Source organism: Poecilia formosa, unplaced genomic scaffold (genome assembly GCF_000485575.1).
Source record: "Poecilia formosa unplaced genomic scaffold, Poecilia_formosa-5.1.2 Scaffold36, whole genome shotgun sequence".
In the NCBI taxonomy this organism is placed as follows: domain Eukaryota; kingdom Metazoa; phylum Chordata; class Actinopteri; order Cyprinodontiformes; family Poeciliidae; genus Poecilia; species Poecilia formosa.
In genome coordinates this window covers 3,432,207-3,449,797 of record NW_006799975.1, presented here as the reverse complement: position 1 = coordinate 3,449,797, position 17,591 = coordinate 3,432,207, and the positions used below count along the sequence as shown (strand labels likewise).

Genomic DNA, 17,591 nt, shown 5'->3' with positions numbered 1-17,591 from the left:
TACAGTGTGATACTGGCATTGGATTTTCTTTTCTGTCCCTATGGAATAAGCAATAAAAGAAAGAAAAAAATTACGTTCATTAATGTGCCCATGTTGACTGAATGTTCAGTATAAAATAAAGTGATGCCCTTTTAATTGTGCTTTATTTTTCAACTAGGAAGCAGATTTGTTGACCACTGATGTGATGAGCGTCTAAGCCGTATCCTGCTGCTGCTGCTAACGCCGCTTAGCAGGACTCTGTCACTGGCACTCTGCTGAACTGTCAGAGTTACCATTGAGATGAATCTAAAACTGGCCACGGGGTTATTTTTAGACTTGGCTGCAGGATAAAAAAGTTTTCTGAGCCTCACAAGTAGGTCAGCTCAAGTGGTGTTCACATCGGGGTTATGTACAATTACTGAAAAGTAGCATCTCTGGTCCGGGGCAACTTTTTTAATCTACTCCCCAGTGAATCAGCAAGTCAGCTTCTTTCCTTACTGACTTTTCCTTCTTCATTTTTTTTTTTTTAAATCTTCTCTAATCCACAAACAGTTTGTTCTACGAGCCGGTTCTGTTGACGTACCTGATTTGAACGTTGTCAGAAAACAGCTGTTGGAAATTTGTACAGTTGCCGCAGCTTTTCCCACCCGATGGAGGCGGCTTTTTAGTCTCTGATCCAATAGTTTTTCTTTAAACCTCTTAGGCTGAACATGCATTACAGCAATGTGTCACAGCTTCCCAACGTTCAACCTTCTGCTTCCTTCCTGCTTTCGATGTTTCATTATGCTCAAAGTATAGCCATACGCAACCGTGCTGAATTCATTTTCAGCTATGTTATACTTTTGCATTTGTTTTTGGTTTCCCACCGGTGGACCTGGGTCCTGAAAGATTTTTATTTTATTTTATTTTATTTTATTATTTTGCCAGTTTCTTTGAGGTTCAGAGTGAATGCATGAATACCAAGAGCTAATACGGTCAGTGAAAAAAAACCTGTGCGGTATCCCACCGGCGTGTTCAGCTGCTTTAATTGAATAACAGTAGGAGAGCAGGTGACAGTGTTGGAGTAAAAATGATGAGTGGCATGTCCTGCATTCCAACTTTGACAGGTAAACAATCTAATTGATTTTTTTTCTTTCCGCGGGCCGTCTCGCCGGACCGTTCGGCGCCTCGTCTCCAGTGGAAGCGGTGACCATCCTCGGCGTTTGCGGAACAGACAAGCCCGTCATCTGTGGCGCTGAAAACATGTCAAGTTAGGACGAGTAATTTGCGGTGATGAATGACAAGTGCGGGCTCCTGTTCAGTAGACTGAGCGCTCATTAGAAAACACATTTTCAGATGTCGCCGGGCTCCTTTGTTGTCGCACTTTTTTTTAGGGCTAGAATAAACAGATAATGCTGGAATACTGCAGTGTCACCAAGATGAGCAGAAGGAACTTAAACCTCAATTGACATGTCTCAGGCAGCCGACTTTTTTTGAACGTTGACAGCCATCTGTGTGGATTCCTTTCACTCTCCACTAATGAGCTGTGGGTTGAGGAGACCCAATCTACACAGGGTTGTCCCTCGGGCCCTGTGCAGCTGCTGGGCACACACACACACACACACACACACGCTCTCTTGTGCATACACGTTTCCCTTCCCTCCACCCAATCATCCCCAAACACAAACTCACACTTACATTTTTCTATCTTCACAAGGACTTTTCCTTTGACTTCCATTCATTTTTTGTTGGTTTTCATAGCCTATCCCTGACCTTCACCCTACGTCTGGACCATGCCCAGTCCATTCCAAACCTAAACTTAACCTAAAACTCAATTCACAGCCTAGTCCTAACCCAAACTCCTAATGCAAAGGCAACATTTCTTCTGATGGAGTTCAGGCTTTTTCTCATTTAATAGAAAAAAATGGGCCTTAGGAAGGTGAGACACACACACACACACACGCACACACCGTTGTACTTCCATGAAAGCAGCTTCCATTCATTTTAGTAACTGCATTTTCCACAACTTTGACCATTAGTGGTCAGTTCTTAATCCTAACCTTAACCAAAACTTAAACCACACTGTACTTCTAAACCTAACCAGTAGAGCACAATAGACCTGAGACAAAAGTAAGGAACAGGAAAATGTCCTCACTTCTAGAAATCACCTCCCCCTGTTGGTGAAAATTGTGACAGTAGTCATCTTTATATAGCATACATAAGTTGTTTATCTTCTCTGTAGAGAATTTCCATTGACTTATATTCATTTCTACAGCCTAACCTGATCTCTCCCCTAAACCTGTGGTGTCCAAACGTTTTGCAAATTGGGCCAGAATCCCAAAGTGTTTTAAATACTCGGGGGGTCATCCAGTTTTTCCAACATGAAACACAGAATACATTTGCTTTGAGTTTTTTTAACTACTCACAAACAACTTGAATATGCAGTATTTTTTAATGAAAGAAAGTGGCAAAGTTTCTGTCTTGATAAAAGCTGCAGTAGAGTTTCCTAACTTTTTGGAAAAACTTTTTCTGGCTTTTTTTTGTCTAGAAAATCTTGTAGTCTATTCCATGCAATGAAAATAAGATCTTTGTTGAAATCAAACCTTCTACTATTACCCAGCATGTGTTACAATGGCCCAGTCAAAGTGCAGACCTGAATCCAATTAAAAATGTGTCTCACACTCAAACTATTTTATACATTCTCCAGGTACTCTGACTTTGCCAGAACAATTTTGCAAAGATGAAGCAATTGTTTTTCAGAACTGGTGGAGAACCAGACCAAAAAATGATTGATTCGAGTTGGGGGGAAAAAACAAAACAAAAAAAAACACACAAAAAAAACGGTGTCTTTTTTTCACACAAAAACATACTTTTGAATTTTCTATTTGTAAAAATAAACATGCATTTGCATATGCACTATTTTCAAATTCAACAATACTTTATTGATCCCAAAGGGAAACTAAATTCTGCGTTGATCTTTAACACAAATTCCCATAAATTACGCTGAAGTTTAAGAATGTCACGTGTCAAAACGGGGAAAAGTTCAATAGGTATGAATACTTTGCCAGGCACAACATACTGCTGCCTTCCGGTGTGTTTTTGCGTCTCACTGCGGAAATAATTTGTGTGAACGATGAGGTAAACAAACGAAGCAGCTCGTGGAGCTGCTTCGTTTGTTTGTTTGGAGCAAATGGCAACCAGAATACATCAGGTTAAAGTTTGACAATCCGCCGTTTTTTCCCCTCGTGACGCTCTGTACCTGTAGATGCTGCGACAATGTGACGGGATCCATCTGATCCATATCGCTCACAAAAAGCAAATGAGCTGGAACATGGCTGATAGAGTGTGTGAATAGAAAATGACAGGAAGAGCCTAATCAATGTCCTGCAGGGCTGGCAACCACGTCGCCTTTGTTTCTTTTTGTAAATACAAGCCTCTTTAACATCACAATGTGAGCCATTATCTCTCCTGGCAAGGTAAATTTTTTGGAGGAGCTGCTGCACAAAATGAGAGAGAGGGAAAAAAAACCCCATACATTTTCTCTCAGTTTGGATCGGATCAGTTGGAAGAGATCTAAAGTCATGCAAATGCTACAGCAGGAAAATGCTGGCAATACTCGTTCTAATTATTCCATATCAGCACATTTGCATGGAATAGAATTTTTTATTTTATTTTTTTTAAAGAAGGGAAGAGTTAATGATCAGTGGAGCTTGGGCATGGAGCCTGTTTAGGAATTCACAGCATTTTGATCTAATCACAGAATCAAAATATTCATGAAACACAATGATATCTCCCCCAAGCAGGCGGCTAGCCATTAATTTTCAAATTCAGGTAATTTATTAACACTTATCAGGGGCTGAAAAAGCCTTGCTCTGTGTTTGTAAAGTGGCTGAGAGGGAGAGGAGTTCGAGAAAACTGATTCCAGATGATTTATAACCATGTGCTAGGTGCATTTTCAACCAGGTATTCAATTAGAATGCATGTCCAATTTTCCATCCTAGATCTACAGTTAAAAACTCTATTAAAGCACCATTTTCCTTAGCATACATATCTATTATCAGTGTTCACAGCAAATTTGATAACTTTGGCTCCGGCTCTGTCATTGTGCTCATTTTGTGCTCCTTGCTCTCTTTCTGCCCGCTAATTAGAATATATTTGACAATGGACTACAAGGTGCTACTCAGGCATATTTTCCCCCCCAAGTATGTTAACAGCTTGCTTTAATATTTATTTGTGCTATTAAAACTGTGGTGATTGCGTAATAATATCACAGCCGCGGTCATTAGCCATAACCTCAAAAGCTGCAGTGCTTGATCTCTCTCGCGCTGGCTTTACAAAATCATGGCTCTGCCTAGCAACACATCGTAATATGGCACACACAAAGTTCACAACAACTCTAATGAATGCAGTATTTTAGCTAATTTTTCTAGTTATATAGGTAGTATTTGAGTCCAGTTTTGAAACGGCAACTATTGATTCAGACGTTTAAGTGTTTGCTGTTTTGGCATTTAATGCTGACTTTGAAGTTAAACTTTCTTATGATGAACAAAAGATTATACTGGTTTCATTCACACCTGTTTGACATGTGGAGACATTTCAAACATTACTTCACACCTGCTCCCATATAAAAGGTATATTCAAGGTCACTTAGTCAACTAATGTAGGTAAATGACTTATTTAGAGGATAGGGACGTCATTGTGTCAATTAGTAACTTTTCATCAGAGTTGACAAAAATCACATGCGGGGTTCCCCAAGGTTTCATGTTTTAACCCCTCCTATTTAATGGCTACATAATCCCACTAGCTCTGGTTGTAACAAGATGAATAACCATAATTATGCAGATGATGTAGTCAACTACAACATCTTTAATTTTAGTAAGCATTCTAACTTTATCTTATACTAATACAATGTTGTTGTTTTTTGTTTTTGTTTCATTTTGTTCAGCTCTTTCAATAGCAGTTTTGCATTCCATCTTTTTCACACTTGTTCTTTGATAAAAAAGTTTTGGCGCTAGGATGAGGTCTTTTCTGGCCATGTCGAAATCTATTTATTTCACAAAACCACAATGGAAACCTTTTTTTCACATCATACAAGTCACATGATCAACAACAGGATGTTGCCACTGGTGCAAACTACGAAGAAGACAAGAAGTAGTTGGCGGATGATGGGGCGGCATGTTTTCATTGACTTATTTTACGAACAAATGTGTGATTTTAATTGTGTCTCTTATTTAATGGGAACACTGCAATTGCAAAATTGTTTCTTTGACATTAGTGGAATGTCGACAAAGTTTTACGCACGTTTGTACTGGAAACGTAGCTAGTGATTCCAAAGAAAATGGCGTATTCCTTCGTATTCAGCACTGCAATAGATATTGTCTTTGGTAAATCATCAAGGGGGTTGTGTGCACCATCTACGCCAGAGTGCAAAGATGATATCTCATGCCTGCTATTGTATATTTACACATCTCAAGGAAACAGACGGCCACATATCTTCCAAGTGTTGCTCACACAGCAGTGGTCTGGGAAGAAGGATGGCCCAAGGACAAGGCTCAAAAACAGCAGGGCTGGCCTCTTTTTGTCTCTCACTAATAAAGTGGGATGGATTCAAGCAGCCCCCGAAGCTAAGCTGAGCCGAGCCCTCAGCTGCGATCGCGCCACGATAACAACAAGATGGATCAATACGTGCGTTGTAGAGGTTAAATGATGTTATGTTGTTGCTTGTTATTGGACATGGCGTGTCACAATCCATGATACTGACACCTTTTTTCTGCCCTTGCTTTTTACCAAAGCCAAGGTAAGGTTGAAGGCCTCACACTGATCCTGAAATAAAGGGTTGTGTGCCAAAGTCTTCATCTCCACAGTCAACTGAACCTTCCTGGATAAACGAATCCATTTGCCTGGTTTAAATGTATGTATGTGGGTAAAAATATCTGACAATTAACCTTTGAAGCCTTTAAAAAATAAAATTGATCTCCTGGTTTTATTTTTAGTAGGCTGTATTAATCTACTTTGGGAAGACGCATACAAAGGATATATAAAATAAGATATTTCTATTTGTTTATGTATTTTGTGTTTGTCATAACACATATTTAATTTTTTTCTTTATTTGAGCAAGATGTCAAACAAAATGAGTGTTGGATTCTTTTGGTTAGCTAAATATTCATGCTGCCCAAAGAAACAGCCTAGACATATTGTAAGTTCATATTCTACTGCAGTAACATTCTCATTTTTAAAAATATTTGGAAAAGGATAGCCTTGCCAACTAGATCAAGAAATCACTTTATCCAAATCAGTGCTGCAACAATTATTGGCACCCCCAAAAAGCTCATGTAAAGAAATTTGACTTTTTTTTTTTTTAGTTTTAAATTTCACTTTTTCAAATTCAAAATTAGAATTTCATGAAATCCTGAAGTTCATGGCATCACAAACTCTCAAGTACTAGGATATTTTAAAAACAATCCTGGTGGAGGAACCAAATCAACACAAATGGTTAATTTTTCTCCTCCACAAAATCACCATTGTTCCAAGCCTGTCAGTCCTCCAACTCTAGTCCTAAAGAAAACCTGTGAGACAAGTTGAAAAGAAGAGAGCACAACATGGGGTTCTGGATGATCTGTACAAAGTATTGATGGTAATGGTACCAGAAGGATGACTGTCACTGGTGATTTCGTGAAAACTAATTTCTTCATGTGAGATAATTCCCGATTAGTGCGCAGATTAAACGTTGGTTTTCAAAAATTGTACCTGAATTTAAACAGCAATGAAAAAGCAGTTTTATTTTAAAGTTTTTACATTTCTGTTAGGTTCACCCAACCACTACTTGGATTCCTTTCTCAAAAATGTACAAATGTACATACATCACATATCACCATCCTAAAATAATGACCCAAGTCTTTTTTGTTTTTGGCCTAAAGTGTTATATTTTTGCGTAAAACATCTTTTGGAAAGAAAGAGATAGATGTTTTCTATTTTTTTATTATTTTGCCAAAATCACCTTTGGTGAAAAAAATTTCTTGGGCCATTGTTTTAGGAAGGTGACGATATGCAATGCTGCTGGAGAAAACTTTTTTTATTGTGTTAGAAATAAAATGGCTAGCATTCATGTAAAAAAAAAAAAAAAATCTGCCAAAATAGCTACATTTTTAAAAAGTTGCTGCATGTCTTCTTTGTTACTTTAGTTTTCTATTCATTTTGCTGAGAAGCTGTAAATAAGAAATGCTGTGGTAAAGCAACTACTAATGAAAGTGGAGCAGAAACATTTGGACGGTGATTTATTTATTTTTCATTGTTACTTGTTCTTTACTTTATCTGTGTTTGTGTTACTGTGTTACTCATGCGGAAGAACAAGCGACTTGTAGTTTCATCTCCCAAATCTGTCTGTCTGAACAAGACTGATGGCAGCAGGTTGAGGAGGGCTCTGTTGTACTTAATCCCGGTGGAATTTTGACCAAAGCACTACTCAGATATTTCATTAAGCACGGCGTCGTCAGTCTGTTAACGGGACATACTATCCGTCATCACTTTTATGGTAATAATCCTTACAACTCCATCCAGATTCTTGACGGCAAAAGCAGAGGCATGCAGCATTCCCCATTTATGGCAGGTCAACAGCACATCGAGTGAGGCTGTAAAACAAGCCAAAGATTTGTAGAATTTATCTTCGCAATTCATATTACCTGAAGAAGAGTGCTGTAGGATGAGCAATATATTCTGGCAGCGGAAGGTAGCTGTTAAAAAATATTGCCTTGAGACACATTTCAGCTTTGTTGAACAGGTGGTGTGATGAGGAACTCTAACTGGCCTCTTAATCGTGCAAGTTTTAAATGTATTTAATGAGCTCAGTTGTTAACAAGTGGAAGAAAAAAAACAGGATTTCTCATGTTACCTGGGTTCACTGTGTTCGCTTGTACCTCTTCGCTGTCCTCTTCGTATGTGCCAGGAAGAGAAGTCAAACTCGATCAGAGCGCTTACAGTTTTCTATTCATTTTGCTGAGAAGCTCTGGTGGAAAAAAAAATGCTGTGGTAAAGCAACTAATAATGAAAGTGAACATCATGGAGCAGAAACATTTTGGATGGTGATTTATTTATTTTTCATTGACTAATGAGGCAGTCTGTAATTTTTAATAACAGCAGATCACACACCGAATTAAGTCTTCCCACTCATACATGCTGCTAGCTTTATCACTTAAATTCCTATCAGTAAAAACTAGGCAGTAGAGATGGACGAGGAGAAAGAAAACAAACTTTGGTGAAATAGTCAGAAGTCTGGCACCTGCAGATAGCCCGATGATGCTTTATTTAGATGAATTATTTAGATGAATAATGTGTTACAATGATCCAGTCTTGGAAAAAATGAATAATAGTTTTCAGTTTGGATTGTGAGATGATGCTACTTGGCAACATTTTATAAATCCATCCACCCATCCATCCATTTTTAACGCCCTTGTCCCAGGGGGTTCGGGAGGGGTGCTGGTGCCGATCTTCAGCAAACGCTTCGGGTCCACCCTGGACAGGCTGCCAGTCTGTCGCAGGGCAACACAGAGACAGACAGGACAAACAACCATGCACACGCTCGCATGCACGCACACACACACCTAAGAGGAATTTAGAGAGACCAATTGACCTAACAGTCATGTTTTTGGACTGTCGGAGGAAGCCGGAGTACCTGGAGTACATGAGACTGAAGAGTTGTAAAGCTGGGGATCATATGAGACATCTTTAAGATTACTCAAATATTTCTAAAAAGGGAGCATGTAAACCAGAAATAATAAATGCCCCAAAACAAAACCCATAATGAAGATGACTTAATCCTGGCATAAGAGGCAATAGAACCGCACCAAGGAAATGGCATAACATCCGAAGAAGACACGGAGCACAACTTTCTTCTTCACAAAATGGGAACAAAAGTTTAGTGGTGTCAGATTTTAGAGGTTGTAGGATTTTTTTAATATCTTTGGGGAAAAGACCACATGTCATTTCTCCCTGAAGCGCTAGACAAGTACATTTGTTTTGGTTGTATTTATCCAGAATGCCCTGCACTATGGTCCACTTCCTGCTTTTGGAGCATTCTCCGGTCTGCTTGCATCCACATATGCATTCGAACCACACTAGAATTCACTTTAGTCAATCTGAGTCCTAGTTTGCTTTTTCGGTCCACATCAGAGTTCGATTGCACATTCACACCTCCACAAACAAACCGGACTTTCTAGGCAAACAGGCCTGTAGTTTGATTAAAGTGAACTAAGTGTCTTGTGAGACAAAATTGTAAAATTTTACTAAAACCATTAACCCTCCATGACTTTTCTGTCCTATTAAGCAGATGAGTTGCACATGTTAAGCTATCATTGATTTCATTGCCAGTAATACCTGATCGGATAGCTATTAATATGTGCCATTCACAATTTGTGCTGAAGTGCTCAGTGCTAATACCATGGAGGGCTGTAGCGTATATTACCAGTCACATTACTACAACCAGCAATTAGCAGCTTAGGCTGTACTTGGCTGCATGTTGACAACTCCGACTCTTGTTTCTGAGGTGCGCAACTTGGCAGGGTTGGGGGGATTATCAGTGCTCCAAATTACATAACTGAACTAATGAGATACATACTCGCACAGTCTCAACCCGTATTCCCACCGGGTGCCTCGCTGTCGGAGTGAAATATTCCACAGGTCCCTGTGGACTCGCAGCACATCGCTGCCTGTCTGGGGAAGGGAGAGCTGAGCAGGCGGGTGAACACGGAGAGGAAAGAAATGAAGATGTATCGCCACCAAAAGGTCTGACTGACACGAAGCTAATAAGCTGTAATTGTTCAGCGGCTGGTTTGGAGCGTCTTGCCAGAGTGAACCAAGGTGAAAATGACTTCCAATACTGTTGTATTTTAGGATTTTTTTTTTCTTTTCTGTAGCTGATGTCTCATTAGACAAAAAATGTTGTAGTTTTCATACACGGGGGTTCATTCCCATCAACAAAACACACTATAGAAAACGAGAGATTGTTAAAGTTGTCAGTAGATGGGGATTATGGATATTTCATCTGGAAATTCAAGCAAAGCAAACTAACTGTTAACTCTGTGACAAGAGTAAAAGTGAGACTAAGTAAGCATGTTGGGAAGGAAAAACACTTAAAACAATGACATCTTCCTTTCTCTGAAGCAGTAAAAGCTTGTGTTTTCTTCCTAATTATCTGGAACTTTGTTCATTTTCATTTCTTCAATCTGTTACCGACATTTCCAATGAAGTAAAGACTGTCAGTGTTTTGATTTTTAGCTTTCATCAGATGTTACAGTCAGCACTTAAGTAGCTTTTTTACTTTTAGTCATTTTTTTGGTTAACTACTTTCATTTTCTTCTTCAGTAAAAATAAACATAAATAATTTTACTCTTGGGTATTTTTTGGGGTATTCTACCCACCTCTGGACAGCAATTTCTAAAAGTCTTGGGACTGGAGCAAAGGTTCATGTTTCAGCTGCAATAGAAAGTTAGAGCTCAGACCAAAGCATTCATGTTTCAGAATGGTCTCTGTGTAGAAATAACCAAGTGGTATGAATACTTTAGCAAAGCGCCATAACTGGTAGTGAGCATGTAAAACGTTGGCCACGTCTGCAACTGCGTTTTGTCTTATTACTCGTTTTATACCCACTGATTGGCACCTACAATAAAATGACCCAAACAGAAGGACTCTGTGTAACTGTTTTCTATCAATAAACGTCATAAAACCAACCTGCACCAAAAATAGATATCTGTAACGAAGTCCTCGGTGGGCAGCGGAGGGTTCCCACACAGTGTTAATCGCGGGATTGTGAAGCAACCATTTTCTCTCACTGCAGCACAAAAAACTGTTGGAATTAAAGTCCAGGCTAATATAGACGAATCAAGCTAACTGGAGGGGACAGATTCACAGCATTATTTATCATGTTACAATGAGCTTATCCCATAATTACCGTATGGTAATTCCCTTATGGATGTCAGCTGTGTTTTTCCTCTCGCCCCTCATCCAAATTAAAATCTACACTGCCTTCTTTATCATTTTAACTACAGTATATTACCTCTAGTGCTAATAATGAGGCTTTTAAAAGACACTTACCTCAAAAAAAAAAAAAAAAACTAATTGTTTTTGTTTGATTTTGGTGACACTTTATCAGGACTGGTGGTTAATTAATAGCAATTATACATTAACTATTAAAGGAGGAACCTATTAATTAATAGCCTCAGATGCAATTAAATTACAGATGCACACACCAATTTAGCTACCAACTTTCCTTAATCCTGCGTAATTTCAAAGGGATTTGAGGAAGGGGGGAAAACGATTCATTATGGCTGCAGTAGGTGTTAATTAAGAAGTAACTAGGGGGTGCATCTAATATGGATGCTGTGTGTGTGTGTGCGCGCGCGTGTATGTGTGTGTCGGGGCAGGCATGGGTTCAGGCAGGGTATTTATGGAACACAAACAGAGCATACAAATTCAGCACACAAAGGCCACATTTCTTCCAAGAGTGAGCTATTTTACAGACACAGCCATGTTTGCTCATGATGATGTGGAGTTGCGTGTTTCCATCTGAGCAAAGCTTCGTCGTTATCTGTGTTTCCATTAACCGTAAAGTAGCGCAAATTGAAAGTGTGAGAAAAAATAACCCTCCAGGTTTTTGTGCTAGTTTTCGGTGGTTTGTCGGCCAAATCAAAATTAGTGTGTTTTACAAAACTGCAATGGAAATACTGTCTTGCCATCACGAGTCATGTGATTAACAGCCGGCCATTACTACCGGCGAAAACGACAAAGACGACAGGAAGTGGCAGGAAGATGGTTTGGTTTTCGCCATTTTCCGGACATGCGAGCCCAGTTCATAAAATGTTGTGCGTTCTTCCATCGTGTTGAATCCATAATTTATCATACAATTGCCAAATACAATTTATACATATTTGCAATGGAGACGTAGCTTATGCTAAACGGTTTATATCCTTCATCACATTAAAAACTGCTGTCACTGAATCACATTTTAGGGTCTTGTGGTCCACTGGGTCAAGACTGAAAATCACAAGAACATCACTATTCAAAAACAGAGGAAAATGGCATTTGGTGCAGAATTGTTAAACATGGTTGAAAAACATTTGACTTTCAAACTTCTTACTGTTGAAATTCCTCTTTGATCCACTTCTCAGAAAAATGGTTCTCCCTCCCTTTCCACCCATGATTGCAGCCTACTACAACAGTTTAGTTGAAATGAGAGACAAAGAGCAGCTCAGGGGATCTTCTGTAAGGTTTAGAGGAGCAGTGCAGCTCACCAGGGGATATCCCAGGCAACATTCACGATGTCCGATTATGTTAATAGTAAATCCAATTATGCACTCACACCGTGGTGCTTGGAAAATAAACTGGGCTTGTTGCCCATTTGGTCCCAGAGAGATGGAAGCAGGTTTTCTTATTTTTAAAACGGTGAAATTTAAAAGGATTTTTCTCTTATTTTAATGTTCAGGACACTTTCAATACACAAACAGATGAACTCAATGGCTGAATTTGTTGCATCATTGATATCACTGAATTGATTACCAAAATATTGTATTAATAATGTAAAAGGGAAATGGTTCATCCAATTCACTTTACTTTCCATGTACAATAAGACAGTCATGAGATCAGTGAGTAAAGCTTAAAATAATGACCATTCATAACTACGTCACCTAATCAGATTGAGGAAGAATGGCAGACATTGGAAATGAGAGATGGAAGCATTACATAAAGAAACTGCAAATGTTTTTTCAGGTTGTTTATGATGGCATAGCCATGGCTACTTGTTCAAGCTGAGTTAATTTGTCTGTGGATGTAGCTCACCCAGTAGTGTGGCTTACTTACCTTTGTAAATACCACTGGAAATGGATAGCTTAGAAAATCCCAGCTTAGAAAATCACTAGCTGGAAGTAACTAGCTTAGAAACTGACCCATACCTCCTCTATCCTGACTTGTTGATTTGATAAACCTGTTACATGATTTATACCACTGTCATAAACGGTGTTTCCCTTTACACTGGAGTAGACTTAAAAACGTACAAAAGTCTAGACACTAACCAGTTTTGTCGTACATGTTATGCGACATGATGGTGGAGCATTCTCTCTATGTTGACTAATGATTTGATGCGTACCTTCTCCGTTATGCAATATTGGATTGCATCTTACTAAAGTGTACTCATACATAGTATATGTATATCTTCTTACTTGTGATAGGTGTTCACTGCATATAGTGATTACACCAAGGGCTGACGGTCCTAATCGTAAGTGCTATCCATGGCTGTCAACTTTCCGCATCAAAAGGTTTATGATAAAATGACAAGTTTGGTTTGGATACTTGTCTGTTCGTGCAGCTGTCTGCTAAACAACCTATGGCCATTTTTACAGCAAAATCAGCTAAAAAAAAAGGAATATTAGGCTTCCAACTGTCTGTCTTTTGACAAGCCACTGTTTCCCCCATGGGTTGTTTTGACATCCGTCATGGCGGAGTGGACCGCTTTCTGAAGAGTGTGACGTCAAAAGGTCAATGGCTGAAACACAAACCTCCTTGTGCCATTTTAAAAACCTGCTCGTCTTTATCTTGATAGTCTTTTGTTTCCTCAATCCAAACTAGTGATGGTGATTGCTAAATGCTGGAACGTTTTATCTTATGTCTTGTCCTCTGATTGCTACAGTTTACAGCAGCTATAAGACGCTTTTATGTCAAACAACTTTTGTGGTGTCACTCCAGTAGCGGTGTCTGGTGGTTATCGCTCCATTCTGGATGTCATCTGGAGCGGCAGGCAGGAAGTTAACTGGTCTATGAACGTAACACACAATAACATCCTCCAATGTGTTTCACAGCCAGCATTTTCTACTACCAATTACAGTATTGACAGGTTTGTGCTGTTCTTTTATTAAAATCCTTAATCTAGATCAATTAGGCTGATGAAACTTCATGCTGAAACACAAATTTTACAATATGTAAAAAATTATTTTGCTGCCTGTCCACAGCTAGTTGTCTAAAAGAAGAAAGTACATCGGTGCCATTTTTTTTTTATTCGAACGTTAAAAGTGTAAGTAATTGGATCTAGAATTTCACAATAAAACATTTACAGTAAATTAGATGAAATACCAGTAGAAGGACAATTTTATATGGCCTGTTTTGTAATACATTGAAATTGGATAATTGTAATTAAATGTAAAGTTAAAACAAATAGGCCTGTCACAATAACAAATTTTGCTGGACGATAAATTGTCCCAGAAGTTATTGTGATAAGTGATAATATTGTTTTTAAACCAAAGTCAAATGGTAATGACATGACAATGCAAGAACACATTCTCAACAATCAATAAACTTTAAGTTCTATTGAACATTTAACACTGAAACTGGAAGACCTTTTAAAATACCCAAAATAAGTAAACATGAAAACAGAAACAATAAATAAAGTGAATCATGAAGGCTCTCTGTGTGCAAAATTCTGCTTCATAAAAGTAGCTACTTGAGACCAAAGCACCAGACTGAAGACATAAAATCCAGTTTTTGTTAGAAAGAGAAACAAGAAAAAAAAAATCAAATATAAATTGTAGGATTAGTTTTCAATTTGGGACTAATTGATTTATTGCATTTATTTACAGGCCTAATATTGAATAATTTGACTCTATTAACCAAGTTGGATGCAAAAGTGCATATAAGAAGGCTTTTTAAAAAAAATTCAGTCTGTATTTAATTCATGTCAACTGTGCAAAATCTGACATCTTTGTAGTTGGACGGTTGTCTCTCTCTCTCTCTCTCTCTACATATATATATATATGTGTGTGTGTGTGTATTTTATAATACTCCACACTGATTTGAAATCATTGTTAGGGGGTCATATTGAACTCTTATAGGAAATAATCTGAATGTGCAGCCCTATAGATTAATCTGTTATCGCACCAAAGGAGTGTTTGACCTCTGAGGTAGTCTTCAGTAGTGTTTTTTTAACTTTGATAGGCAATAATTGTTCCCTCGGTCTGCAGCACGTTTTCTTTTCCTGCTGTTTTTTTTTTTTTTTTTCGTAGCTTTTTCAGCCCAGATCCACGTGATTTCAACATTCGCCGTTCGTGTCGCACATGAAACGCCCTCTGAAGCACCCAACTGTCTGTGTCTGCGCTAATTAATGTTTACTAAACTTGAAAGCCGGTATAGGCTACACTGGGAACCATAATTACAAATGCGCCTTCAACGGCAATTTGTTTCTTGGGTGACTGAGAACATTAAAAGTCCGACTTGAAACGAGGCTACAAAAGCTAACAAACACATGTATTTCCACTATTCGAGCGCATTTTGATCCCTCAAGACATGCCATCAGTGACGAGTCCCCCTGATCGGAGAAGAAACCGTGCAACGCAGTCAAACCAGCAATTAGTGCAAATTAGCCGACATTTTCAAAAAAGAAAAAAAAAAGTCTTTGCTCTGAAAATGGCTGCTTTGTAGTTCAAAAAAAAAAAATTCCCATTTTGGCCTTAGAGTGGGAGGGTTTCCAGCAAATGCTTAAATCCTAAAAATAAGTACTGCAATCTTCTGGCACAGACACACTGTAATGCTTAAAAACAATTTAGCAACTGTCATCGCTGTAATTACAGTAACTAATTACCATCCTCAGCAAACAAATAGCTTAACATAATACACAGACCCAATCAATTTGAAGAAATGCAAATTCTGAAAGTAAAAAAGAAAAAAAAAGGACAATTTGGCAAACCTGAAAGAATTACGGGGGAAATAATACACTTTGTTTTATCCGCACATAATTCCCAGGGAATATCATATCATAAATATTTGCATTCAGTTCTTATCAGGACATTTGCATTTGCCTCTTATCAGCCGGCAAGCCAGGCACTGGCAGATAGGGAGGGCTGCCTCCACGCCGTACACACATTTCTAATGAGTCACGTCGCAGGCTGATATCATATTTTGGCTAGAACTTTATCACCAAAACGAGGAGGTCATTTTCTCCTGGAGTTGGCTCATCTTGGAACTGTCTTTTGAGGTTTTTTTTCTCTCCCTTCTTCTGATGTGATTCAGCTGAGATTCTTTTTTTTTTTTTTTTTTTTTTTTTTTTAAAGCCCACAAAAAGGATTATTTCCTCTCCTCCCCCAACCGAAACGGGGCCCCGTATCAGTGGCACGTATGCTTGCAATGATTATCATTCTGTCATAAAATATTTCAGTTTTATCAGAGTATTATTTTATTTGCCACAGCATCCCTTCGGAACAGAGGCTCTGGGGGAAGGGGGGAGAAGAAGAAGAAAAAAATAAAGAAAAGAGCTCATCTGCATGAACAGCAGTGGATGACAGGCGGGAGGCTCCGAACCGCCATCTCATTTTTTTTTTTTTTTTAGGTGAGACGTGTGCAACAGTTTCCGGCGCGGGGAGGAAGAAAAAAAAAATTAAAGTAATTGTTTGATAACATTTTCAAAATGGTATTCCACAATAACAATTTCATGGTGAATTGCAGAGTATAATTATAAATCAGCCTTTTTTTCCCCTCTCCCCTCCTTTGGACAGCCGAGGAACACTGGGGGTCAAGTAAAGTATCCTAGTCAAATTCTCCTCTCATTAGCGCAATCGTTTCTCTCTGCTAATTATTTCCTCCCCGTCTCACCCGCGCTGCCTCCCTCCCTCCCACTGGACTATTTCACAGCCACATACAGTACAGAACTGTGTAACCATTTAACGTAATTTTCCTTAAAAAGGAAAATGTTGTTCTTGCAAAAATCCCCTGTTTTTTTTCTTTTTTTATTCCCCCCATTATTTACAGCTCGATTGGACAAAATGCTAAATATTCTTTTGATGTAATGTAATCATGCAAATTAAGAAAATAAAAATGCATGTTGGTGTACGATTGTTTTTTCTCTCTTTTTTTTATTTACTTATTTTTATTTTGAATGTAATTGGGCAGGTGAAGTTTTGTATGCAGTTAAAAGGAACGGCTCGTTTTCCTGCCAACAGTGAGGAAGGACGGGAAAGGCAGAGAGGAATAATTGGGAAAATTCAAAGACGGACCAATCATTAAAATGCGCTTCAAGGAAGGAATGTGACAAAAAAAAAGATAATAGTCAGAATAAACAAAAAAATTTAAATTTCTGCTATTTCTGCATGGAAATGTCAGAAATAATAATAAGAGAGGAAACGGTTTTGGTCCAGCCTTCTTTGTGGCGTGACGCCTCCTGCAGCTGGGAGCAGCTGGATCACCTAAAGGATTCTCCTTAAAGCTTATCTCAGGCTTTGTTTAGACAGAGGAGGGAAGACATTCCACAAGGCCCAGCTCTGATGGACTATCAGGAAAAAAAAACACATTCGTACAACCAGCAGCTGCTCTTTTCCAAGCAGCACCTCAAAATGTTCACAGACTTAATTTTTTTTAAGTCTGGGTTTACGGGTGCATGATATTAGAAAAAAAGTTTTTTTTCTTTGTTTTTTTTTTTTTTCCATTCCTTCCCCGAAGCGCAGTTTAATGTTTGGTCCCTCTTTGAATTTTCCCAATTATTCCTCTCTGTGTTTCCCGTCCTTCCTCACCGTTGGCAGGAAAACGAGCCGTTGCTTTTAACTGCATACAAAACTTCACCTGCCCAATTACATTCAAAATAAAAATAAGTAAATAAAAAACAGAGAGAA

The 17,591-nt window shown here is 38.6% G+C and overlaps 1 long non-coding RNA gene across 1 annotated transcript in view; it reads right to left on the bottom strand.

Moving 5' to 3' along the window:
- Positions 1-7,280: 7,280 nt before the first annotated feature.
- Positions 7,281-17,591, bottom strand: part of LOC107836032 (uncharacterized) — an 18,236-nt gene continuing 7,925 nt past the window's right edge. The window contains exons 3-4 of the long non-coding RNA XR_001661888.1: positions 7,847-7,958; positions 7,281-7,688 (exon numbers count right to left, since the gene is read on the bottom strand). This is a non-coding gene — a long non-coding RNA (uncharacterized LOC107836032). The remainder of the gene's footprint in view (positions 7,689-7,846; positions 7,959-17,591) is intronic.